We start from the raw sequence: 26201 nt of genomic DNA, 5'->3' as shown, positions 1-26201 counted from the left end.
CAAAAATTCCGCTGCATTTAAAATGTAGAAATGCCTGGAGAAATGTAGCCACCGTGTAGGCTACACTACCTTCACTACCGACAAAATACTTGATGTGGAAAACCACACGATGACTCAACCGAGAAATGTAGTAACTCGTAACGCCACTAGCCAATACTGTGTATTGGAGCAAAGTCGGCAAAACTGATATTGGTCCTATACACTACATCCCTGATCCCCCTTGCAATCGAACTACGAGCTTCTGGCCAATTCTGGCCTCCCTACATTGGTTGCCTCTTCGCTTTAGGACTGATTTTAAGATTTTATTGCTTGTTTTTAAGGCGTTGAATGGGCTGGCCCCCAAATACACCTCATCCAAATTTACTCTCTGAGGGCCAGCTCCAACTTGTGGTGCCCAAGAACAAGACTTACATAAGACCAGGGGAGACCGAGCCTTTTCTGTGGTTGGCCCCAAGCTATGGAATTCTCTCCCCTCCCAAGTAAAAAAGGCCCCCAACATCGAAAGCTTTAAGTCTCGTCTTAAAACCCACTTTTATTCTCTGGCTTTTAACTCGGAGTGAGTTGTATGGTCCTGTGTCTTTTAGTTCTTTCTTTTTATTTTAATTGGTTTTATTTTTGTTATACTTTTATTGCTTTGCTTTTTGTTTTTAATATTTTAATGTCTATTTTACTATTTTATTTCTTATTTGATCTTTTAGTTTTGGATTAAATTCAATTTGTACCTTAATTTATTTTATTTTTACTTTTTATTTTAATTGGTTTTATTTTTTTATACTTTTATTGTTTTGTTTTTAATATTTTAATATCTATTTTACTATTTTATTTCTTATTTGATCTTTTAGTTTTGGATTAAATTCAATTTGTACCTTTATTTATTTTATTTTTACTTTTTATTTTAATTGGTTTTATTTTTTAGACTTATTGCTTTGCTTTTTGTTTTTAATATTTTAATATCTATTTTACTATTTTATTTCTTATTTGATGTTTTAGTTTTGGATTAAAATCAATTTGTACCTTTATTTATTTTATTTTTACTTTTCATTTTCATTGATTTTATTTTTTAATACTTTTATTGCTTTGCTTTTTGTTTTTAATATTTTAATATCTATTTTACTATTTTATTTCTTATTTGAACTTTTAGTTTTGGATTAAATTCAATTTGTACCTTTATTTATTTTATTTTTGCTTTTTATTTTACTAGTCTGTGCAGCACTTTGGAAACTCTGTTTATAAAATGTGTTAAATAAAGTGGATTGGAGTTTGCCAACTGTGGTCACAATCATCACATAACTTAACAATTGGAATTGTTCTTTTTTAATTAACTGTAGGCATCAACCAACAATGAAAAATTGTTGTCTGTCTGCCTTTTAGTGCTTTTTTAATGGTTCCGCGGTTCTACTGTCTCCATCCATACCAATGCAAAGTATAGAAAACGGGTTGGGTAATACCAAGTATTTAGCGGGGGGTGTCACATTACCGGATCATTAAACATGCTCCTGTTTTTGTGATATAAAAACAAATGATTTATTCATTCATTCATTTTCTACCGCTTTTTCCTCACGAGGGTTGTGGGGGGTGCTGGAGCCTATCCCAGCTGTCCAGGTACACCCTGGACTGGTGGCCAGCCAATCACAGGGCACATATAGACAAACAACCATTCACACTCACATTCATACCTATGGACAATTTGGAGTGGCCAATTAACCTAGCATGTTTTTGGAATGTGGGAAGAAACCGGAGTACCCGGAGAAAACCCACGCATGCACAGGGAGAACATGCAAACTCCACACAGAGATGGCCGAGGGTGGAATTGAACCCTGGTCTCCTAGCTGTGAGGTCTGTGCGCGAACCACTCGACCGCCGTGCCACCAAAACAAATTATATAAATACATAAAATTAACAATATATTAAAGCAAGATAATGCATTATTAAATTGGAATGATGTTATTAAAAAATAATTTAAAAAAAACAAACACCATAGTTATGAGTTTAGCCTAGTGACTAGTTTAGCCACACAGTCCACTTAAAGTCGACATAAACACAGCAATGAATTATGGTCCAAATGTGGTGGCCACATGTGTCCCTCCATTTCATTCAAGTGTGCCTTTGTTTATTATCTTATTACTCATACTTGAACGCAATCTTTGGGCCGTGCTTACTATTCTCTTCCTTTCATCACAGACCTCCTCTCTAAGGCTCCATTCCAACTGTGTGTGTACCGTACATATATTTCAAATGGCGACAAGATAGAAGGACATATGTGGACCAACTGTGGACCATAACTCATGGCTGCATTGGCGCCGAGTATTGAAAATGACCTTGGCAAATGTTTATTGGTAGTTTTCATCTGACATTTAGAGAGGCCATAACGTATGCTGCTGTATGTGAGGTTTCATCCGACTGAAACTTCGGGAAGATGAAAAGGACTCACCATGGAAATAGAAATGATTTAGTCTTTTTTTCTGGTTAAAGGTTCAATGACACCACAAACAGTTTGAAAAATAACAAAATGAAAGTCTTTGCTTCGTAAAACATTCTCACTGTACTTCTGTCTTAAATAACAACTAAAAAATCTGAGTGAAATGAAGTTGTGTTTTTGACATTTTGGACATGTGAAACTGTAATTTGAATTACGTGATGTATTCCATTGTAAATCATATGCGTGGTCAAATAAATGACTGTAAACAATTACCATTACCAACGGGACCCTGGCATGAAACCACATACCATTATTTGAAGATTGGTAGAATATTCAGTATCTAAAAATCTAGATTTACCTATTGAAACTGATAGATCAACAATAATATAATACGCTAGAAGACAAGTTATTTAGCTTGCAATTGGCTAGCAACCAGGTTCAAATAAACATTCGTAGTGACACTCCAGTTAAAGACGACCTTTTGGATTTATTGTTGCATGCTATAACAGTTTGGCTACCTTGTGTGTCATAACCAAGCTAAGGTTATTAGGTAATTCAGTAAATTTAGTAAAACTAAAATCCTGCTGTTTGGTAACAACAGAAAGGACACGCACCAGCAAATACAAATACACGGTGTGGACATTGAAAGGGTGAAGGAAAATAAATTTCTGGGGATCACAATAGATGAAAATATGAGCTGGAAACCTCATATTACAAATATACAACATAAGGTGGCCAGAAATATTTCAATATTGAACAAAGCAAAATTTGTTCTCAATCAGAAATCACTCCACACTCTTTATTGCTCTCTGGTTCTACCATATCTTACTTATTGTGTGGAAATATGGGCTAATAACTATAAAAGCAATCTTCACTCGCTAAATGTACTGCAAAAAAGGTCAGTAAGGATAATTCATAATGCCGCCTATACAGAGAACACTCCTTATTTCTAAAATCACAAATACTTCAACTTGCTGATATAGTTCATCTTCAAACAGCTAAAATAATGCATAAGGCTAAAAATAACCAATTAGCTAAAAATGTCATCCAATACTTCTCTACAAGAGAGGAGAAATATGATCTCAGGGAAGAAGTACATTTGAAACACTTCTATGCTAGGACTACGTTATGCTAGCCATAGCATTTCAGTATGTGGAATCAAACTATGGAATGGATTGAGTAAGGACCTCAAACAATGCACAACGATGAGCCAATTCAAGAAACAATACAAGCAGTTGATGTTTGCTAAATACAAGGATGAAGAGTCTTGAACCAGTCATGATGTGCTATATATATCACTATATTGACACGCACTATGGTACCCATTATGTCATTGGATGCTCATATCACCTTGTACTTTGGTATGAGGTACATTATTAAAAAAACAAAAAAACCTTAAACTGTATTATGGAAAGCAGAAAGTGAACAAATGTAACAGTTAGTGATTGTAAAAGTACCAGATGGAGGGGTAGGATTTAATAAGCTTTGCTTCTTCCTACTCCTTTTGGACATGCACTCAATTGTAATCTGATGCATGCTACAGCGGTATTTGGTCAGATGTGCCCCACATTGTGATGGCGCCACCTCCCTCCACTGCACCGTGTGGGATCTCCTTCTCATGGAAGTACAGCGTACCCTCGCCACTTGGTGGTTCAAACATCGCTCCCTCATTCTATCAGATCGGCTGCCATGCATGTCAATCAAGTGGCAAACGTCATAGTGAGGATAGATGATTGACATCAATATTTTTTAATGCTATCCAATTGACCTCTATTACATTTGTGATGCCACAACAACAAGGAAGTTTCCCAATGCTAACATGTAAGTAGTGTCTCCCTTATCATGTCTTCTATATATGGTAATATGTTACATTTCTTACTCAAAGCATTTTTGGTCTTACTCCCATTTATTCTTTTTGCATTTTGAAGTTCTACTTAGAACCTCCTCTCAGGTCCAACAAAAGTGCTCGATGTAATTTCTTGACATGCAATTTCTTGCAATTTACAACTGGTCTTTGATCAGGAGTTTATGTATAAGGCATTCAGAAGATGCATTCAAAGACGCTGTGAATGATATGTAGTATTCTACACAACAGACACAATAATCCTGGAAAAAAAAACCTAAAAACACAAGCTAGTTGCTGCAGTAACGTATGACAAACTAAGACTCAACTCTGAAATCCTGATGTCACTTCCTGTCCAATTTGTGGAAGAGATGTGTCATAGACTTGGCGGTCAGTTATGAATATTAGCTTAGACAGTTGAATGTAAACATGATGACAGATTGGAATTGGCGGTGATAGGGAATGATGAATAAATGAAACATTATCCCGGACCTGAAGCACATAGGAGCGTCTCGGCTCAGCATTAAAATATAAAACACCATTTATTGAAGCATATACGTAAATCTAATGCAAGTTGTCATATTTGTGGGGGACAGTATAATTACATTTCTCATCTTTGGTGTCTTTATTGATTGTGCCATGAAGGTAATCTTCCATTGACAATATACAGATTGTCGGTTTATGAATTGTGGATTATAAATTAGACCATAAAATAACACAGTGGACTATTATGAATGACGTCACAGAAAGTCAAGGTCGGCTTGCTTTGATGTGGCTGACAAAAATGTGCTCATACACGATAGTCAAGGGACTTTGTTTTCTATACCGGATTATGGACAAACATGTCAGGATGCACTGCAATCAATTATTAATAAAATCAAATCGAGAAAGATAACCAGTTAAATGTGCTGTGGAAATATATGTAGGCATAAAAATGAGGAAACAAACTGAGGAAAGGACAACATGACTTTTGTTCTTTCCAACTGACTTTCTAAGTTTAACCTCCATAATGTGTGTGTGATTGCATCGCATCAAAGAAAAGCAAAGTGAAACCAAATTGTCATGACAATCATCAAGGATAAAAATGGTATCCTTCAACATGTGAAAGGATCTGCTCCTATGCCATGGACAGTGATAACTAATCAGTGTAGTGGTCTCATTATTGAAACTTCTTCTTCCCCAAAAAAGCCCGTCTCTCCCTCCTTTGCAACAACCTTTCCAGTTTGCAGGACAAGGGATAAAAGTTTACATGAGTTGTAGCTCAATTTCACAAAGTTAACATCACTATTATAGGAATGGAACATTTATATCATGGTGGATATATGGGAGGAGAAGATGGTTAATATTATTTCGATTTTTATTTGGCAATAATGAAATGAGAGGAGGGAATGTCCTTGTTATATAATATCTTTGTCCTAGGCTAATTAATATGTGAGGAGTCAGTTTTACCTACACGCATCTAGACCTGTTCACATTAACACTCAACACATCATTAAAGAAAAGCACGCAAGCAAATAATTATGAGTGTCACTGAGCAAAGTAGAGGCAGGGGTGGAGGAATTGAACGCATGCTACAGGAACAGGTTAGGGTTTTGGGCATGTCTCTGAGACGAGAGCATGATACTGTGTCAAAAACAGAATACGTGCTTATTAATAGGGATGAGCTGGATACTCGTCTACAACCAGATAGTCGTTGTAGATGAGTATCCATTACGGATAACGGGATTGGTCAGTCACACACAGCGACTACTCTTCCGGAGACGTAAACACAAATGCACAGCAACACGAGATCTCAGCTATCAGCAGTACGCAGTACACTAAACATATGGAAATAGCATGCAAACAATATCACAAATTTGTGGCAATGCTGACGAGGCTAACTTAGCTCAGCAGTTAGTGACCAGCTCGGCAGCTGGATGCTTAAGGCACACAAATAATAAGTTATCACGGTGCAAACAGCATCTAGCAATGAATGAATGAGAAATAACCAGGTTATTCATATGTATAGCCGGACGCTGTTAGCTGAACATCAAAAAGAAGATCTCAAAGCTCCACGGCTGTCCTGATGCATTCAAGTGCCCATCGCGTGTCGCAATTGGGAGCCACGTTTAATCACATGCTAACATAAGGGTTATATATTTTTTGTGTTTTTCATATATTGTCATTTCCAGTTTGCATGTAAGTGTGATTTAACCAACTGTGGAACCATAATGGAGAACCAGCTCCAAAAAAGCTCAGAACCAGTCACAGACTTCCAATAATGTACTGATTTAGGCCCAAACCATTTCTGGTTGGGATGTTCCAATTAGGGTTTTATGCCGCCGATACCGATCACATAGATCGTGTGTAAATGTTTAAATGTACTACTGGCTATAATAGGGGTCAGCAAGGTTTTTTTTTTCTTGTGTGAGCTACTTTTGGCCATTAGATACTAATTTTTGTAACATTCATTTGTATAGCTTATTTCAACAACAACTCAAGATGTAGACGGACAAACTATAATGATCCCACCGAGGAATAAGCACACACCTGAACTAAATACACACTGAAATTAGGGACAGGTGTGGGTGATTAGGGCAACCAAGGCAGACACGGGAAAACAGGAAGTCATATACAAAATAAGAACGTGCAAAACGGAAACCAAAGCCCAAGAAGGTAACTCATACTCAAACTGTCACGTGGTAACCCACACAGGGCGTGACACTTCTCACATTATTAACTGAAAACCGGAATGAAAAGCAGGTTTATCCACCTCTGCTGGGTCCCTCCAGCCATATCCGCTGCCTTCTGAACAGCAGACGCAGCCGACCCACTCTTCTGTTTTTGGGATGTTTCACTACATGATGATAAAAAATGATAAAAAAATAAAATAAAATTCAAATTCAGCAGTGTCCTCTATAAACACCTACAAACCTTAAGTTATATAATGAAATACCCAATACCCCTGAGGCTCCAGGTATAGATATCTACCTCCCAATTTAACATAACATATTGTAACCTATACTGAATTAACATGCAGTTTATCCACCTTACGCATCTGAATGAAGCATAGCTACATAATAGAAGCTAATTTCTGTTTATTGCCATATACACCGTAAACACCATTATAGACTACTTCATCTGAAATAACCATTAAGCAAAATCAATACCTCTATTAATATTTAACAGATGAATAACTCTTCCTTTTTGCTCTGCCTCACATTTGTGCCTTGCATCAATCAGTCTATATTTCTACAGGATGAAGGAATATCATATTCCAAATGGACCATATATCGGCGACATTCTAGAGATATTGTACCATCATACTGAAAAGGATGAATTGCTGATTAAATGAAGCTTTATCAAATACACATGCATTTATTTTATTTGTCAATCATATAGTCTTTTTATCAACTTGATGTCCAAACGATGGATCAGTCAAGTAGGACAAATAGTGATGGTTGAATAAGCCAAGAAAGTCAACAAGGACACAGTTATCATTCTCCGTTGCCCTCATCTTTTCCCCTCCCTTTTCCTGTCAGCTTAAAAGGACAGACATGGTAATGAATAGCAATGAGTATATGTTATTGTGGAAGTGCGTGTATTCATATTTTACACCGTATATGGTTATTGGCTTGAGACGTGCAGGGAGAAGACATTTCTGTCATCCATGCTGACATGAGCTGGTGTCACTTTCTTCCTTTGAGGAACAACGGAAGACAAACATCAGATGACAGAAGAAACAGGTTTGGCAAACGGATAAAAAAAAATACATGATCTGATATTGAAAATGTGATAGGAAAACAAACAAAGATTGAATCGTGACTCCCTCTCCAGTCAAACACTCTATTATCATCCTTCAGGACTGAGTGGGAGGGTTTTTTTTTTTTTTTTTTCAATAAGCCTCACAGTGTTTGCTGTAAACACTGTCAATGTGGCACGCCACTGAAACGGATTTCTGCACAATTCTCTTCGGACCAAACACTTTGATTTCGGATGATACTGCCTTCTGAAGAATTGTGTGCAATTGGTCAATTTGCAGCTCTCAGGCAAAACAGGATTTACTGATGAAAAATATAAACAATTTGAAAAAACAACAAAACCAGGGATTTGACCATTTCTTAGCCTGGGGATGATATAATATGCAAATTAGATGAGTGAATGTACTCCCATCACAAACTTTGGGTCATACTGATGACTTTTCTCATTTACAGTAAGCATTTATCTCTTACCATTACTACTAAAATACTACGATCAAAAATGAATATTTTCTTGAAAAAGCCCCTAATCGGTTGAACGGGCCTTCAGAATTTGAAGTTTTCTGGTTGACAGGAAGTTGACATTTATAGTGTCCACCTTTAACTTACATATCTGTCATCCAACGAACATTATAGTTTACAGGACCTCATTTTTTCTCTACCCGAGCAGGGCGTACCCATCTGGGCGCAAGTTTGGCAGAGAATTTTGCTGAAGCTTTGGATAGCGGGTGTGCCCTAACCCAGACCAGATCCCCGACAGCAAAGTGTACATCTCTGCGACGTGCATTATAATACCTGGCTTGTCGAGCTTTGGACGCACCAACATGTCTATCCACTTTGTTGTACAACTGTGTGTGTATTGTGTGGTATGCGTATGTGTGTAGTGATGGAGCTTTGTGTACCAGTCGTTCCAGCGGTCCCATCAAGTTCCTACCAAGGGCCAACATGGCGGGGGTGGTGCCTGTTGTCTCGTGGACTGCTGTGTTGAGAGCGAGACGGAACTCAGGCAACCATCCATCCCAGTCTTGATTATGGTTCCCCACAAGGGAACGATTGACTCTTTCAGTCATGTTTGTTTGGGGGTGGTAGGCTGTGGTCAGCTTATGGGACACTTTCGGGGCAGGGGGTAAACATTCGGGATTAATTTGGTGTTTCATGGTTGTCTTTGTTGGCGGGTGGGAGATTTAGTTAGTTAGTTAGGTTTTGGAGTGATTAAACTGCCGTGGTGGTGGCAACCAAGCATTTTCGACAGTGTTTCCTTTTTTTTCTTACAGCTGATATCCGCTCCCCCCGCGACCTTCTTGTTTGCGTTATAGCCTCGTTACCTCCATAGGAGGGCGTGATCGTTACAACGTAGTATTGATCTGCAGTTTGTAAACTGTCCCTTTAAGTAGTAATTGGGAGTAATTCATTCATAGTAATTAGTAAAACAGCAATTTGAAACCACGTACAGATTTACTGTAGCTTTAACTATGGCGTACCGACGGCTGTCATCAAGAAGTTTGGCTGGGAAAAAGTTGTGCAGTGTGTAGACCTCGACCGAGGTTGAACTTTTTAACAAGCATAAATAAGTGACAATTTCTGCAACAAAAGCGTGTACCCTTGCAAAAGTATGACGGAAGATGATTGTGAATCTTTTTTCAGGATTTAGATCAATATTTAAAGTAAATGTGAAGTTTTGATTGTACAGTAAACCTCGGATATATCGGACTCGGATATATCGGAAATTCGCTCACAACGGACAGATAAAAAAGAACCAATTTTTCTGTAATGCATTTCCAATAAAAATTCATTGCATATATCGGATTTTTTATAACGGATTTCGCCCATTTCGGACAAAATCTCCAGTCCCGTTCCAATGCATTTCCATTAAATTTCCCTCGCATATATCGGATGGCCGCATCGTGGCGCTCCGATTCGCCGAATCGTGACAGGCCGCTATACGACGTCATTTGCAGCGTTTGCAGCGTTGCCTGCGCGTCCAGGTACATTGGAAACATAGTCAAGGAAGTGCCTTTTTATACCGAATAAAATCCGATTTACGCATATACCGGATATAAATCCGATATATGCGTAAAACGGACATTTTCCGGTATACGCATATAACGGATTTCGCTTATATCAAACAAAACCAGTGGGAACAATTGAATCCGATATATCCGAGGTTTACTGTATATGCTTTTAGTTGACTTCTAATGTTAAAGTCTGAACTTTGAAATGGTGCTGCAAGCTCAATGGCCCGTGAAATGATGTGACACGATGACATTATTGCTAATAAAAAAAAGTTTGTCAATGTTTTCCTATAGGTCATTCTATATTTAAATATAAGCCGCCCTCCCACTAACTAAAGCTGAAGAAGCTTTTTGACATTAACAACGACTTCTTTTCCAAACTGCCATCTTAATTAGCGCCTTTAAGTGCATGCAGATCCTAATTCACGGCGCCATATGCGGGACTGAATATTCATAGTCACTGAACAGGCTGTCCCTGCTACGGCCCAAACTCTGCAGCACTCTTGCCCTCATTATTCTGACGTGCTGACAAAGAGCAACACAGCAAGGAGGAAAGAGCAAAGTCATACTCAAAAGTTCACTGCAGACTTCATGACACCAGTAAACAGAAGTGGAGGAGAAATTAAGTATTTTATCATGTACTTCAATGTACAGCATTTTGCCGCGGATGAGGGATTATAAAGGTTTTTACTGTTTGACATGGAGGGAAGATACATTAAGGATTTATTCATCCCTGAGGGAAAATTCAAGGCATGTAAAACGGAAAGCACTTGTAAGTTACTGTTCATTAGAGGAGTCTTTCAATAGTACATGTGGAACCTATACACCATAATATAAATCACTGCTGTGTTTTGCTTTCAGTACTGTCAAACATTATTTCCCCTCCAAGGCTAAACCACGTCCTAAATGTTTAGCACTTTCAAATTTATTGCAGCTTTGTTTCTTTATTATTGGATAAATAATGGGCCCCTCCTGTTCATCGTTATCACAAAAGAGGGCATTGAGTATGACAGGAATTTTAATTGGGACTCAGTAGGTAAAGTATGTTCTTTAATAAAGGAGCTATGGTTGGCACTTTGGCTCCCATACTGTGAGTGTTTGTTTTAGAGGCCAGTATGGCGGCATGGACACAATCGCTTTGTTAAGTCGTAGAGCGGCAGCAGCAACAAATGTGTCAGTATGCGGCTGCCAGTCAAGCATGATGAGTGGAGATGCCGGTGGTGAGAAATAAGGAATAATAGTAAAACAGCACAATGGTGACAGTAGAGCCGCCCGTCCTTTAACTCGCTGCTCTGCTTACACATACAGTTGGCTTCAACGCCGTCCGCAACCTCACTTGGAGCAGCTCCAAATGTGGGCAAGGTCAACACCTACAGCACGCTGTCATTCATCCCTTCTGTGCACTCCTGTGTGTGTGCGTGTTTGTGTAAAGCGGTAGGAACTTAGACCGGGGGTGGTGGGATGTGTGCAAGGGCAGGAACAAGCCCCGATGCGTCTGTTTGTGTATTAGTTGCTGTGGTAACACGGTTACTGCAAAAGCAGTGGAGTATGGTTGGCTGGATTGACTCATATGATCATTTCCCAAAGGTGGGATTCTCCATTTTAGTCTTCTTTTAAACGCAATATGAAACATGAAAATGTTAACTAATATTTTACACTAATATTTTGTGCCTTGCATGATTTATTTGGCTTGGCTTTAACGCCAGATGCCCACGTTAAACTGCACAAACGCCAGTATCATACACTATACAATCTGTTTACCAAATACTATAGAAATAAATAGGGGAGATAATGATATGACATTATTTGTCAACTAAGAACTAAGGCAATGATACAGCCAATATGGATTGGAACCACATATTAAGTGCTTTGCTTACACTATAACCATTACAGTAATGCAATGCTCACATTGATTGGCCACCAATCAATATCGGCCAACCTGCATATGAAGATAAATGCCGTTCAACGACGATCACAAAAGCCGATCAACTCTGGCTGGTAGGACTGCAGCATTTCCCAATGCCCGTGTGTACCGTATCGTCTTGCTCTAACATCTCGGAGAGGCGTACCCTGCACAATTTTATTCAAACTGTGCAGGTATGCCAAAACAAACATGTCTGCCGTGTCTTACCTGTCTTACTCTGACAGCCTCAGTCAAACGGCAGCCAACGATGGACACTCGTCTGTATGTGCTTGACGGTCAGCAGGCAATGCAAATAACCTGAAAAATTGAATTAAAGAGGACCTATTATGCTTTTGACATTTTTCTGACTCATAAATGTAGTTAGAATGTTGTATTCTTGTATTAACCTTCCTCTTGTGTTAGCTTTCTGGTAACATCTCTTATGTTAACGGGTCGGTTTTGACGCATGTATTAAATCAGCTATAAAATACACTAAAAACAATAAGTTACCATCAAATTTGCTTCTCATGTCTTGTTTACCTTCTTAGGCTTCCTCATCCATGAAAATGTTGGTTTTAATACTTTTGGTGTGGGCATGTAGGCCTTTTTTTGTCACTATACCCCTCCATTTTAATTTCCAAAAATGTTAAAATGAACCTCAAAAGAATCATATTAATAATTGAAGGTTTGTTTGTTACCTGGCTATTACTGAGGGCTACAGAACATATCTCTTGAATAAATTAGTTTTATTTATTTTCTCATTTTAGTATTAATCACTAAAGAAACATCTATGGTGTTGGGGTCAATTTTGACCCATATATATTAATGTCAAGAAAAGATAGAAAAAGTTATTGTTTTCAGCAACAGAACTTTTTGGTCCAGATCTTGCTTCACTGTACTTCTTGCCATTCTTTCCATGATCCAAATTGTAAATGTGAAATCAGCCATCAGTCAAATGAGTGAATTCCCCTCACATGTCTGGACCTTGTTTTTCTGCTGGTATACTGGAAAAGCGGTCAAAATGAGAATCCCCTGAAGCTTCCATGATGAGAAGAGGAGCTGGTTGTCATTGTGTTGGCTAATTGTACACTTATGATTTCAGTTTTGGCTCAAAATATTGCTTTATAGTCATATTATTATAACCGGGTCGAAACCGACCCTAACAATACAGTGGTCATAATTTCAACCAGACCATTTTTTGGTTTTATTTTGTTGAAATAGAGTTTCCTGACAAAGTCAAAAAGCCTTGATGCAATAAACAAATATTATGTGATTCTTTTTATGCATTAAAATGTAAAACGGGTCGGTGTCGACCCTAACAAGAGGAAGGTTAAACGAGGCCAAAGTTTCAGATAATGAGGTATGTGCATTTGTAAGTGATTGACTATGGACTATTATTAGTCAAACAATATTGAAAGACATGTTATATATAGTATTCTGGTCACTCATTGTCAGTGACATTAGATTACATTACCCTTCACACTACATGGAAACTGGCTACTGGAGCAGCAGAGCTGAACCCACATGCCATGGCTGAGATTGGAAAAAGACTGGGAAAAAAAAGTTATCCTCTCATTATGTGTGGAAGTGGTAAGTGGTTGGCTTCTTTGTCTTTCTTCCCACTCTATTTGAAACACTTGAGAACACACTTGCAATGATAATATGATAATATGATAATAGAGATGATAATATAAAGTAGACAAACAAGAGTGGACTCACTTTACACTTCACAGCTTGGAGACCCGAGTTCAATGCCACCCTCGGCCATCTCTGAGTGGAATTTGCATGTTCTCCCCGTGCATGCGTGGGTTTTCTCCGGGGACTCCCTCCCACATTCCAAAAACATGCTAGGTTAATTGGCGGCTCTTGCCCGAAGACAGCTGGGATTGGCTACAGCAACCCCCATGACTCTCGTGAGGATAAGCGGTAGAAAATGAATTAATTAATCCTACTTCGCAAAAATTAATGAATGAATGAATCCTAAATCGCGAAAATCCAATTAGGAGCACAGTCGACCCTGTAACGAAAAACCACAACAAACTAGGCACGAATGTTTAGCTGTCCACGCCTGACCCAAAGTGGGTACAGTCCAGCCTGGTAGCCGACATATGTTGGATTGTCATCCTTTCCACCAGTTATGAATAATTTAGCACAACAGAAATGAACTGACCAACTCCAAATAAGCAAAGTTGGACATGCCAATGGCCAGATTCCTGTAATTAATACAGTAACTTGTAAAAATGTATCCATGTAAATATAACAATAAAATAATTTTCTCTGCCCTCTACTGGGGTACCAACTTGTACATTAAATGTGTATTGATAGAAACATGCCATTCTCACTGCGCTCATTATTAACAGGGATGACGGCATTTAAATGTGTGCTTCATTGTAATCCAAATACTTCCAGTCAAAAATCCTCCATGTCTGCACCGTGAATTGCAATCTGCCAACACTTAGTATGTGAGGAGTCAGTGGTTTGGCAGCGGGAAATAATCTGTTTCACAGTTCTTTCCTCCACGGCCATCACAATTCGGTCTCTAGGTACTCACCCTTCTTCCATGTTTGAGATGACTTCATGCTTTTGTGCTTAATATTAGATTGCCATATACTATATTCTTGCTCAGTTGAGCAGATCTTTATTGGGACCATGCAGTATTTGACTCCCCTTAGCATTTACCCAAGGCTATGCATTCTTTGTTGTTTTTTATAAAGCTTTTTCCATCTCCAGTATACAGTAATGGTAATGGTTTTATTTCATTTGATGCATCAGATTACAATTGAGTGCATCACATAATCAGTTCACAGTTCCACATGTCCAAAAGGAGTAGGAAGAAGCAAAGCTTATTAAATCCTACCCCTCCATCTGGTACTTTTACAATCAGTAACTGTTACATTTGTTCACTTCCTGCTTTCCATAATACAGTTCAGGGTTTTTTTTGTTTTCTTTTGGGTTTTTTTGATAATGCACCTTGTACCGAAGTACAAGGTGATATGAGCATCCAATGACATAATGGGTACCATAGTGCGTGTCAATATAGTGATATATATAGCACATCATGACTGGTTCAAGACTCTTCATCCTTGTATTTAGCAAACATCAACTGCTTGTATTGTTTCTTGAATTGGCTCATCGTTGTGCATTGTTTGAGGTCCTTACTCAATCCATCCCATAGTTTGATTCCACATACTGAAATGCTATGGCTTTTTAACGTAGTCCTAGCATAGAAGTGTTTCAAATGTAGTTTTTCCCTGAGATCATATTTCTCCTCTCTTGTAGAGAAGTATTGGATGACATTTTTAGGTAATTGGTTATTGTCAGTAACTATTACATTTGTTCACTTCCTGCTTTCCATAATACAGTTCAGGGTTTTTTTGTTTTGTTTTGGGTTTTTTTAATAATGCACCTCGTACCGAAGTACAAGGTGATATGAGCATCCAATGACATAATGGGTACCATAGTAAGTGTCAATATAGTGATATATATAGCACATCATGACTGGTTCAAGACTCTTCATCCTTGTATTTAGCAGTGACAATAGGAATAGGTGCCCATGTACACTATATGCCACCATCTATGAGACTTTCATTTTCTCTTACTTTCCCCTCTCTGGTCTTCTCTCCTTGTCCATCATTATCCTATTTTCTTCCAGGCCCTGCAGGAAGCAGTCTGATTGGGTAATTAGAGGGAAATATGGGTTATCTGCTTCAGAGACGGCCCAAAGTCAAACTTATGTGACCCTGTGCAAAAATGAAAGCTGAGTGCACTCGTAACCATGGGCAACAGACAAACTCATCCAAATAAATTAACGGAGTGTTCTGTGGTCAGAAATATAAAACCCAGTTGAGGATTAGAGGTGATTGTGGCAAGACAAAATAATATCAGCAATGTATCAAAATTGACAACCAAGAGTCGAGACAAGCAAATGTCAGCTGACTGCATGACAAGATTCCCATCTATCTTTCTCGATCTACTAAGTGTCATTGACCTACTCAAATATGCAAAACCTTTGGTGACTTTTACTGATCTTTACAATACTATAACACCTTTTATTCATTGACATAAGCATCATTGATGCTGAATAATTTAATCCTCATATGAAATCCATATGCAACTCAATCAGCGCCTAGCATGTTCTAATGTTAAAATGTATGTTCTTACTTTGACTGTGAGAAATATTGATGTTTGTACTTAAACTCCATCAAGATGTTCCGTATTTCACACAAATGCGTAAATGAGAGAGTGGGGGTCACCTGGTCACTCACATTGGGTGTGACCAGGATGGATAGGATCAGGCACAAGTACATCAGAGGGACATTACATGTTAGAGGCCTTGGAGATAAAGTCAGAGAGGCCAGACTGAGATGGTTGGGACATGTCCAAAGGAGAGATAGTGAATATATTGGTAGAAGGATGCTGCCAGGTAGGAGGCGTAGAGGAAAATCAAAGAGGAGGTTTATGGATGTAGTGAAGGAGGATATGAGGGTAGTTGGTGTGAGAGAGACAGAAGCAGAAGACAGGGTTGGATGGAGGAGATTGATTTGCTGTGGCGACCCCTGATGGGAAAAGCCCAAAGAGAAAGAAGTGAATGATTTTTATTTATCGACTGAATAAATACAATAAGTACATGGAATTCTGCTTTAACGAACATGGTCGATTCCACAGTGTGAGAACACTGTGTACATGTAAACATGGGGAAAAATATACTGTGTACTTATGTTCTCATGTACATTTACTCTGAAAACGTGTAATTGTGTGACTCAAAATAACTTACTCAAAATAATACTTCTGAAGACCACTTTGAGCAAGACTACATCTAGACTCCATTATTGACCAAACCTTCCACATATACTAGTGTTTGTCAATTTTTCTGCTACAAAATCTCTGAATTGTCTAAATGTGTAAATAAGAAAGGTTTGAAGAATTAAAAAAAACGCTCTGTCTCCTTCGACACTGTGAAATTGCCTGTTTAGAATTTGCTAATTTGCATGAGAGAACCAAACATTGGACACTGAAAGGTGGATGATGACAAAAAAATGTAACCATTACGGTCCTGATGGCTTCCAATGTTACTGGCATGATAAAGAAATACCATCTGAGATGTTTTCCACACGGATCAGTGGAGGGGCCGCCATCATGATCTTTGGTGCTTTTTACTTCAATGGAACAAATGGGGCTTCAGGTTGTGCATGGGTGTCAAACGGCAGATTGGCTTTGTGGAGATATTCATGACTGAAGGCCCTCATTTATGTGGTAATGACTGCCGTTTTCAACGAGACAATCGGGACTGCCTATCAGAGTGCCCGCCTGACATAGGCCCTCTTACAGACTTTTTCTTTTGTACTATCATGCAATTAAATTGGGGAAGATTTGGGGATGAATGGCAAGGGAAGGTAACAAAAAGACAGTGGATGCCCTCCGTGAAGCCATCTTCACCAGCTGGAACAACATTCTACCAGCTTCCTGTAAACACTGGCATCGGGCATGCCCAGTGCCCAATTTATGAGGTGAACATAAATGAATGATACAACAAAATTTAGCATACTTTATCCTTTCCAAAAGCCGTTTTGTGTTTGTGTTTGGGATGATGTCCCAAAAATGTGTTCCAACGGAGTTCCAACAAAGTTTCATTTACCTTCCTGTTGATTTGAGGTTAAGTCAAAGATTTTGGAGGTAGTCCTCCTTTTTTATGATTCCATCCACTTTGCATAGTGCAAAACAGCCCCGCATGATGCTAACACTACCATGCCTGACAGCTGGTACGGTGTTCTTCACTTTGAAAGCCCAACATACGTCAATAACGCCACAAAGTTAAATAACTTTCCTGTTTAACCGTCAAACCTTTGCCCAGATGGCATCTGACTTGTCCATATAGGCAGCTGCAATTTTCCGTCAACTTAATGGTGTTAATTTCAGGACGATTTCTTGGTCGGCTCAATATATACACTTATTCCCACCAACCGCATATGATTTAGACAAGGGTTCAATCATTTAATTACTTTCCACTCTGTTACTGTTAATGATGTATGATACCTCAAATGATTCAAATATCAAAGTATTCAATTTTAAAGTCTCATCAATTTTAGCCCATAAAGACTTGCATCAAAGGAATCGATATTTCAGTTTTGGTCCGCACATCAAGATTCAATAGAATTGGCTCCAACAACGTTCCCTACTTTCTCAAATCTACAGTTTTCCTTCTTTGATTTTTGGATGTTTGGAATTCCTCTTGGCTGCCCGGCATGGGTTTTCTCCAGGTTTTCCTCCCACATTCCAAAAACATGCTAGGTTAATTGGCGACTCCAAATTGTCCATAGGTATGAATGTGAGTGTGAATGGTTGTTTGTCTATATGTGCCCTGTGATTGGCTGGTGACCAGTCCAGGGCGTACCCTGCGTCTCGCCCAAAGACAGCTGGGATAGGCTCCAGCACCCCCGCGACCCTTGTAGTAGGCCCTTTATTCTTGTCATTTATACAGGAGTGCAAGCGAAATTGTGCAATCATCCGTCCATACATATACAACATACTATGCAGTGAGACAAGGGGTGACAGGACGGGATGATTGGGCGATGAAGGGGGGGAAGAAGGGCGGGACAACACTAGGAGAGGGGAGGGGAAAAAAACAACAACTGCAAACTAGACTCTTAAATGAAGGAGTACAATGTGGGACTGTTAAAAAAAACCTCGGCATACAAATCGGCATACAAGTAAAATACATTGTTCATTGACCCTTGTGAGGATAAGTGGTAGAAAATGAATGAATGAATGAATGAATGAATGGAATTCCTCACTGAGTGTTGTCAAATCTTTTTCTACTGCGAAAAAGACAGATTGTGATCAATAACGTGAAATTAATTGGACTTTGCCATGTCAAGTTAAAAGACATTCAGCACACCTTTTTGGTGAAGTATCTGCAGTTTCAGCATATTTTTTGGAAGACCAAGAAGCCATGAAGTCACCAGTTTAACTGTCAGTATAGAGTCTATGAACCTCCTCCATCACCTCCTTTACCATTACTACCATTGCCGATATCATTTGTCGGCCAATCTTCAGCATGAAGGGTTGGGCCACTCAACTGTGGAGCATTTCGTTGGCGTAACAGCTCTCAAGAACAATATCCTGTTCATCACCGCTGTGTGGAACCCCGGGCTGTCAACACATCACCCAGCAAGAATGAATAAATAAGTCATGGCGGAGGGGGGAGGGTGGCGTTATACCTTGACAAAGCCGTGGGGCATGTGAGCTAACTCGAGCCGCCCTGGCCTTCTCCTAATCAGCTGCTGTCCATCAACTCGGCTCTACTGCTGACTCGACTCATCCAGAGAATAGGTAGCTTCACCCGCCTCCGACTGCGCTGGTGCAAGTACCAGACTGCACATGTCAGTGTACACAAATTAGCTGTGTTAGTCAGGCGCGCTCCAGGGCATCACTTAATTGGCACAAACTTACTTCCATTGCTTCCCGTCTGTGTCATCTGACAGCGAGAGAGAGGGAATGAGAGGGAGGTGCAACACAATGTGGAGACAGACTAACCTTGGCAGAGTTGCTTCTCAATCATACGCTGCACTTGACTAAAACCAACTCATATGCACTCTGGCATTTTTCGATCCGGAATTTGGCCATGTAAAAATCCACTTGGGAACAGGGCTCCATACCAAGGATTGTAACTTTTGCTTTCAATGACATAGTGGATTCATTGCTGGTGGTTCTAGCATCGATGGCGTCCTGAGAGGGGATCTTGGCCTGCTGTACAGTATATTCAACATCATACAATAATAAAAGTGAAAGTTGTTTTCATTAAAAAAATTCTGTTGTAATGTACTTTTTTACCTTCTAATTAACCATAGGGCGGCACGGCAGTCAAATTTATCAAAGTTATCATAAAGGTACATCAGCTCACATACCGTCATTATTCATTATTATTCATAATATATGTAAATAAATGTGTGTAGTATTTGAAAAAAAAAAATTTAACAAAATGAATTATTCTCGGCGGTCGAGTGGTTAGCACGCAGACCTCACAGCTAGGAGACCAGGGTTCAATTCCACCCTCGGCCATCTCTGTGTGGAGTTTGCATGTTCTCCCCGTGCATGCGTGGGTTTTCTCCGGGTACTCCGGTTTCCTCCCACATTCCAAAAAAACATGCTAGGGTAATTAGCGACTCCAAATTGTCCATAGGTATGAATGTGAGTGTGAATGGTTGTTTGTCTATATGTGCCCTGTGATTGGCTGGCGACCAGTCCAGGGTGTACCCCGCCTCTCGCCCAAAGACAGCTGGGATAGGCTCCAGCACCCCCTGCGACCCTCGTGAGGAAAAGCGGTAGAAAATGAATGAATGAATAATTAACCACTATTCACTTTGTTTTTATGGGCAGTATGGCAGGCACCACAGTATTAGTAGCGGTAGAGGGTGCCAATCCGACACATACACACTGACCTGATTTGCATGTAAGTACCAAGCACATCCCCCCATATCCTTACGGCCCCCAACTGCCCATATGGGACTCCAAATTGTCCATAGGTATGAATGTGAGTGTGAATGGTTGTTTGTCTATATGTGATTGGCTGGTGACCGGTTCAGGGTGTACCCCGCCTCTGGCCCAAAGTCAGCTGGGATAGGCTCCAGCATACCCCTAGTGAAACTAAGTGGCATAGAAAATGGATGGATGGATATGGTATGATATGGCAAGAAGGATGTTGGAGATATGGAATATTTTAATTATCTGTTTGTGTATCTCTGTGTGCCGTTTGTATGTTTTCCCCGTGCATGTGTGGGTTATGAATGTCAGGGTGAATAGAGCTTTCTCTATATGTGCCCTGCGATTGGCTGGTTCAGGGTGTACCCCGCCTCTCCCCAAAATTCAGCTGGGATAGGCTCCAGCATACCCCCCCAACCCTATTGAGTAACATGTTTGATGGCTTGTTGGTTTTAAAAATTGGTAGTACATGTAAAGTACACTCAACGGAAGGCTCTGTCTGCACAACATATATGGTATCGTTGGATGTGATAAAACATTTTGGAGTGGCCTTTTATTGTGGCCAGCCTCAGTCATGCCTATGCAATAATCATGCTGTCTAATCAGCATTTTGATCTGGTTGTTAAGTGTAGTACAGTGTCTCAGACTGTACTCCAATGCTATGTTACATTTCAGGTGATTGATGCGTCTTCTCCTCCTTCCATTTTACACAAATAGAAAGTCAAGGTCAGCACACACACACAAAGTAAATTATGAAAGCAGACAGCCAAGTAGTTGATGTTGTTACAGCCGAGGACAACACTTACTATAACTATTTTGATTACATTTACATCTTTTTAATTAAATTTGTCATACATGTGAATGGACTTCAACATTTAAAGCTGAAAAAAAATCATTTGGCAGATAAGTTTTATTTTTTAAAAACACCCGAGTCTCCTTTCCAATAACTTTTATTTGCTCTGGTAGATTTTGAAGTAAAGTAATTGTACTAAAATTAATATATCTGCAATATGTCTGATCCTGCATATGCTCCTGTGCAGTACTATGTGTATATTTTGGATATCTTGTATATATCTTGTTAAATTGTCTTTTTTACTCTACTTTTATATACTTTTTTTTTTAAACTTGAAAAAAATCTTATATAATGACAATAAAGGCCATTCCATTAAATACACCCTGCTCAGTTAAACACCAAGGAGGTTCCAGATGAGACTAAAATACCCAAATCTAGTTCAAATACTTCATAAACCACTGCTGTTGAGCTGTTTCCTCTTCAAATGATACATACAAAAGTAATGAGGAACACTGTGTGTGTACTCCCCTTTAAGCCATATGGTTCATGCAACACTTGCACCATGTGAACGTAGATGTCCACTACTTGCCAAGAGGAAAAGCAGCACCGATTCTTTGCTCCTTCTGTCCTGCTCTCATTACCCGTCTGTTGAGTCCATCATTTGTTTCACGCCCTTGATAAGAAACAATAAACTGACCCCCTTTCCTTCACCCTGAGGTAATTCCTTTGGAGAGACGACGGGGCCTCTGAAAGACAGAGAACAAGTGTTTGCAAGACATTGTGTAAGAGTGTGTTGGTGCGAGGGTCTGATTAATCAAGTGCACAATATTGTGTTTGTGTGTGTATGTGGAATGGCCTGCATGCAGTTTCGCCAGCCTGCGTGTGATTGTGCATGTAAATGTGATCATAAGTGCCAGTGTGTGTGATCTGTTTCCAATTAGCCTTCTTGTGTTCGTGTTGCCCAGAGGCATGACTAATGTCTTGGTGAGTTGGGGGATGAGGGGATAAAGCCTCAGCTGATACCCCTCAAAGGGCTCCCATCTGCTGCGGCGACATCACAATGAGGAGCTGGACGGTCGCAGACAAGTTCGTGTGACAGGGACTAAAGGCGACAAGTATTATGGGAAGGATGGTGTTGTGGGAATAAGCTATTAAGGACACATTTTACTCGGAGGGGGTGGCGTCCGTTTTATGTGCCGAGTGACACCATTTGCACATCACGACTAGACAGTTATTATAAAGGTACATCAGCTCACATACCGTCTTTATTCATTATTATTCATAATATAAGTAAATAAATGTGACTAGTATTTGAAAAAAAAATTTTAAACAAAATGAATTATTCTCGGGCGGCACGGCGATCTGGTGGTTAGCGCGCAGACCTCACAGCTAGGAGACCAGGGTTCAATTCCCACCCTCGGCCATCTCTGTGTTGAGTTTGCATGTTCTCCCCGTGCATGCGTGGGTTTTCTCCGGGTACTCCGGTTTCCTCCCACATTCCAAAAACATGCTAGGTTAATTGGCGACTCCAAATTGTCCATAGGTATGAATGTGAGTGTGAATGGTTGTTTGTGTATATGTGCCCTGTGATTGGCTGGCGACCAGTCCAGGGTGGACCCCGCCTCTCGCCCAAAGACAGCTGGGATAGGCTCCAGCACCCCCTGCGACCCTCGTGAGGAAAAAGCGGTAGAAAATGAATGAATGAATTATTCTCGGTCGAGTGGTTAGCGCGCAGACCTCACAGCTAGGAGACCAGGGTTCAATTCCACCCTCGGCCATCTCTGTGTGGAGTTTGCATGTTCTCCCTGTGCATGCGTGGGTTTTCTCCGGGTACTCCGGTTTCCTCCCACATTAGGTGTTAATAGGTGACTCCAAATTGTCCATAGGTATGAATGTGAGTGTGAATGGTTGTTTGTCTATATGTGCCCTGTGATTGGCTGGCGACCAGTCCAGGGTGTACCCCGCCTCTCGCCCAAAGACAGCTGGGATAAGCTCCAGCACCCCCGCGACCCTCGTGAGGAAAAGCGGTAGAAAATGAATGAATGAATGAATTATTCTCGGTCGAGTGGTTAGCGCGCAGACCTCACAGCTAGGAGACCAGGGTTCAATTCCACCCTCGGCCATCTCTGTGTGGAGTTTGCATGTTCTTTGCATGCCCTGTGATTGGCTGGCGACCAGTCCATGGTGTACCTTGCCTCACACCCAAAGACAGCTGGGATAGGCTCCAGCACCCCCCGCGACCCTCGTGAGGAAAAAGCGGTAGAAAATGAATGAATGAATTATTCTCGTCTTTTTGAGCAGCCTGTTTTCACTTCAAACCAAAACTCCAAAGCAAAATGAGGACAACCTCCCTGTAAGTCAGTGATTGTACGCCACCTCCACTATCATCAACCTCCACTCAGAGTAGAATTATTAAGGACACCAACAAGACACTAGGGAGGATTCCATGCTGCTGCTACAGATATTTGGAAATAGGATACCGGAGGTGGTCGAGTCAGCCAGCAGTGACTGCGACGTTGTCCCAAATGGGCCACTGAGATAATGTCAACAATCCAGTTTGTCTCTCACACACACAAATAACCGAGAGTGTGAGTTCCTCAGAGACTATATGTGTGCATGAAACACTGTAAGTCCTCAGTTCTCGTACTAGGCTGGGTAAATGAAGGTAGCGTTCCTGCACTGATGTCAGTCAGTTTTCCTGCCAGGTGAAGATAAGGGATTCAGTTGCAAACAACACAAACACGACACATGTTAGCTTGTGGAAAAGTGTGCACCACTTTTATGAGAAGAGACGCTCACAAGGTCGCTTTTTGAAGTTTTTACCCTCATGGATGATATCGCTGACCTAAATTGATGATGTCATGTCACTGAGTAAAAACATACAAAAAAGGCTTTGGTACACATCTTAAAATAAAGTCTGAAGCTCTACAACAGGGGTTTCAAACACTCGGCCCGCAGGCCAAATGTGGCCCGCAAGACACTAGTTTGAGGCCCCCGCCTTGATATGAAAGTTCAATGTTAGTGCGGCCCGCGCAAGTTTGATATGGATGCTGTATGGTATCATGTACCCAGAAAAAATTATTACGTTTGATTAATGTTCATGTTAAATAACTGTTAATAGTTATCCTCCCTATTTGTGTGGAAGTGGTAAGTGTTTGGCTATTGAGGTTTAAAGGAAATAACTTGAAGGCTACCGTTTAGGTCGCTAGCTCTCTAGTTTGCGAGTTAGCATGTGTCTCAAGACCCTGCAGTTGCGCAATATGTTGTAAATAAAAAAAGTATAAATGTGACTATAGTCGTGTTTTGTCATGTCTACAGGGCTCTAATAATGCTTTGTTCATTTTAATCTGAAAAAAATCATTTGTCTACCCACCAACTATATGTGGTTTCTCAAGTTTTTATTATTTGCCGTTTTATTATTATTATATTTATTTATTTCTGATTGATTGATTTTCTTTATTCTTGATTTGTTTATTTATTTTTCATCTTATTTTGTGTAGAAAAATAAAAAGTAATATATTTGAGAACAGTGGAATGTTTTATCAGAGCTTTTCTTGTAGAAAATTGGAACCAAAGTGAAGTTTTTTAAATTTTTTTGTTTTTAATAAATGCGTTTTTTTTTTTTTTTTGGAAAACCTGGTGCGGCCCAGTCTCACCCAGACCCGAACTCCAGTGGCCCCCAAGTAAATTGAATTTGAGACCCCTGCTCTCCAACTATCTGTTAGCTGCAGACATGGAAAGTGACTCAGTTACAGTATATCATTTGGTTTTTCTTAGTCCAATAGACCAACATACGATACGATACGATAACCTGATGCAATTTTGGCTTAAAACTCTGCAGAAAGGCAGAGGACGAGAGAAAGGCAGGCTGTCTTTGCGACATCTTTGTGTTCTCCTTGGTGATTCAGTGTGTCAGCGTGTGTGTCAAAGTCTTTGAACATCCAGCAGCGTGACTCCGTCTGTCTTCCAGGTGTGGGTCTCCAGGACAAAGCGTCCCATCCATGTCCTGCAGCTCAACACATGCTGTGCTGAGTGACACACGTTAAAAGAAGATTTATAAACTACAAAAGAAATGAAGCCAAAGAATGAGAGGTAGCCGGGGCGACAATCCCAAAAACAGCTTCAGTATATTGTGTGTGAGCACAGCTAAAAACTAAAATGGTCAAAAACTTAGTTTAAGAATGTCCTCCATATACTCAGACAGGATTTGCCCCTTTCTCATTTCCAGCTATTGAAGTCTAATGAATGTTTATTTTTTATTTGTGGTATCTCTGTAAGGGAGATATCATTGATAAGGGAAATGTACTATATATACATGTACTATATATATTTACGTGTAATAGAGAAACTATATAATGTATATAAAATATAGATACATTGTAGTATCAGCTTATGGGAGAACACATGATTGAGCAATAAATATAATTTTGAGCAGGGAGAGGACAACAACCACAAAATTATACATGTACAGTTAGTCATTTCCATGTGCTGTTTTACAGAAATCTGCAACCACATCACGCACACCCTAATTAGGAAACTTTTTTTATAGCGACTGGCCACAACTCAAACGTGGCTGTTATCGATCGACTTTATAGGTTAGAATAGCCAAGTGTATTGGCACCAATTTTACAGCATTGTTTGGTTTTTGCACAAATACTTGAAATGAAGACGGCGCACTGAAAGGTCAAACTCTGATACTGAAACTGAATGTCAAACATTAGTGTGACGCTATACCATTCGGCAAGACGTCTATGTAGACCAGCTGACAGCATCAACATGGCCTCTGGATGGGGTCGAGGGTCAAAACCTTCCAAATAGATTCGTTAAATTAATTAAAAACGTAATTTTGGCGTATAAACATGAGAATCATGAGCTAGTTAAAGTGTAACATTGAATACCATTGCTTCATACCGTAATTTCCGGTGTGTAAGCCATTATATTTTTCTTTAACTTTGAACCCTGCGGCTAGTGTGTGGCTAGTTTGTGGCTAGTTTGTGGCTAGTTTGTGGCTAAGTT

This window comes from Doryrhamphus excisus, chromosome 12 (assembly GCF_030265055.1).
Source record: "Doryrhamphus excisus isolate RoL2022-K1 chromosome 12, RoL_Dexc_1.0, whole genome shotgun sequence".
NCBI lineage: Eukaryota > Metazoa > Chordata > Actinopteri > Syngnathiformes > Syngnathidae > Doryrhamphus > Doryrhamphus excisus.
Note: the sequence above shows the minus strand (reverse complement) of the source record.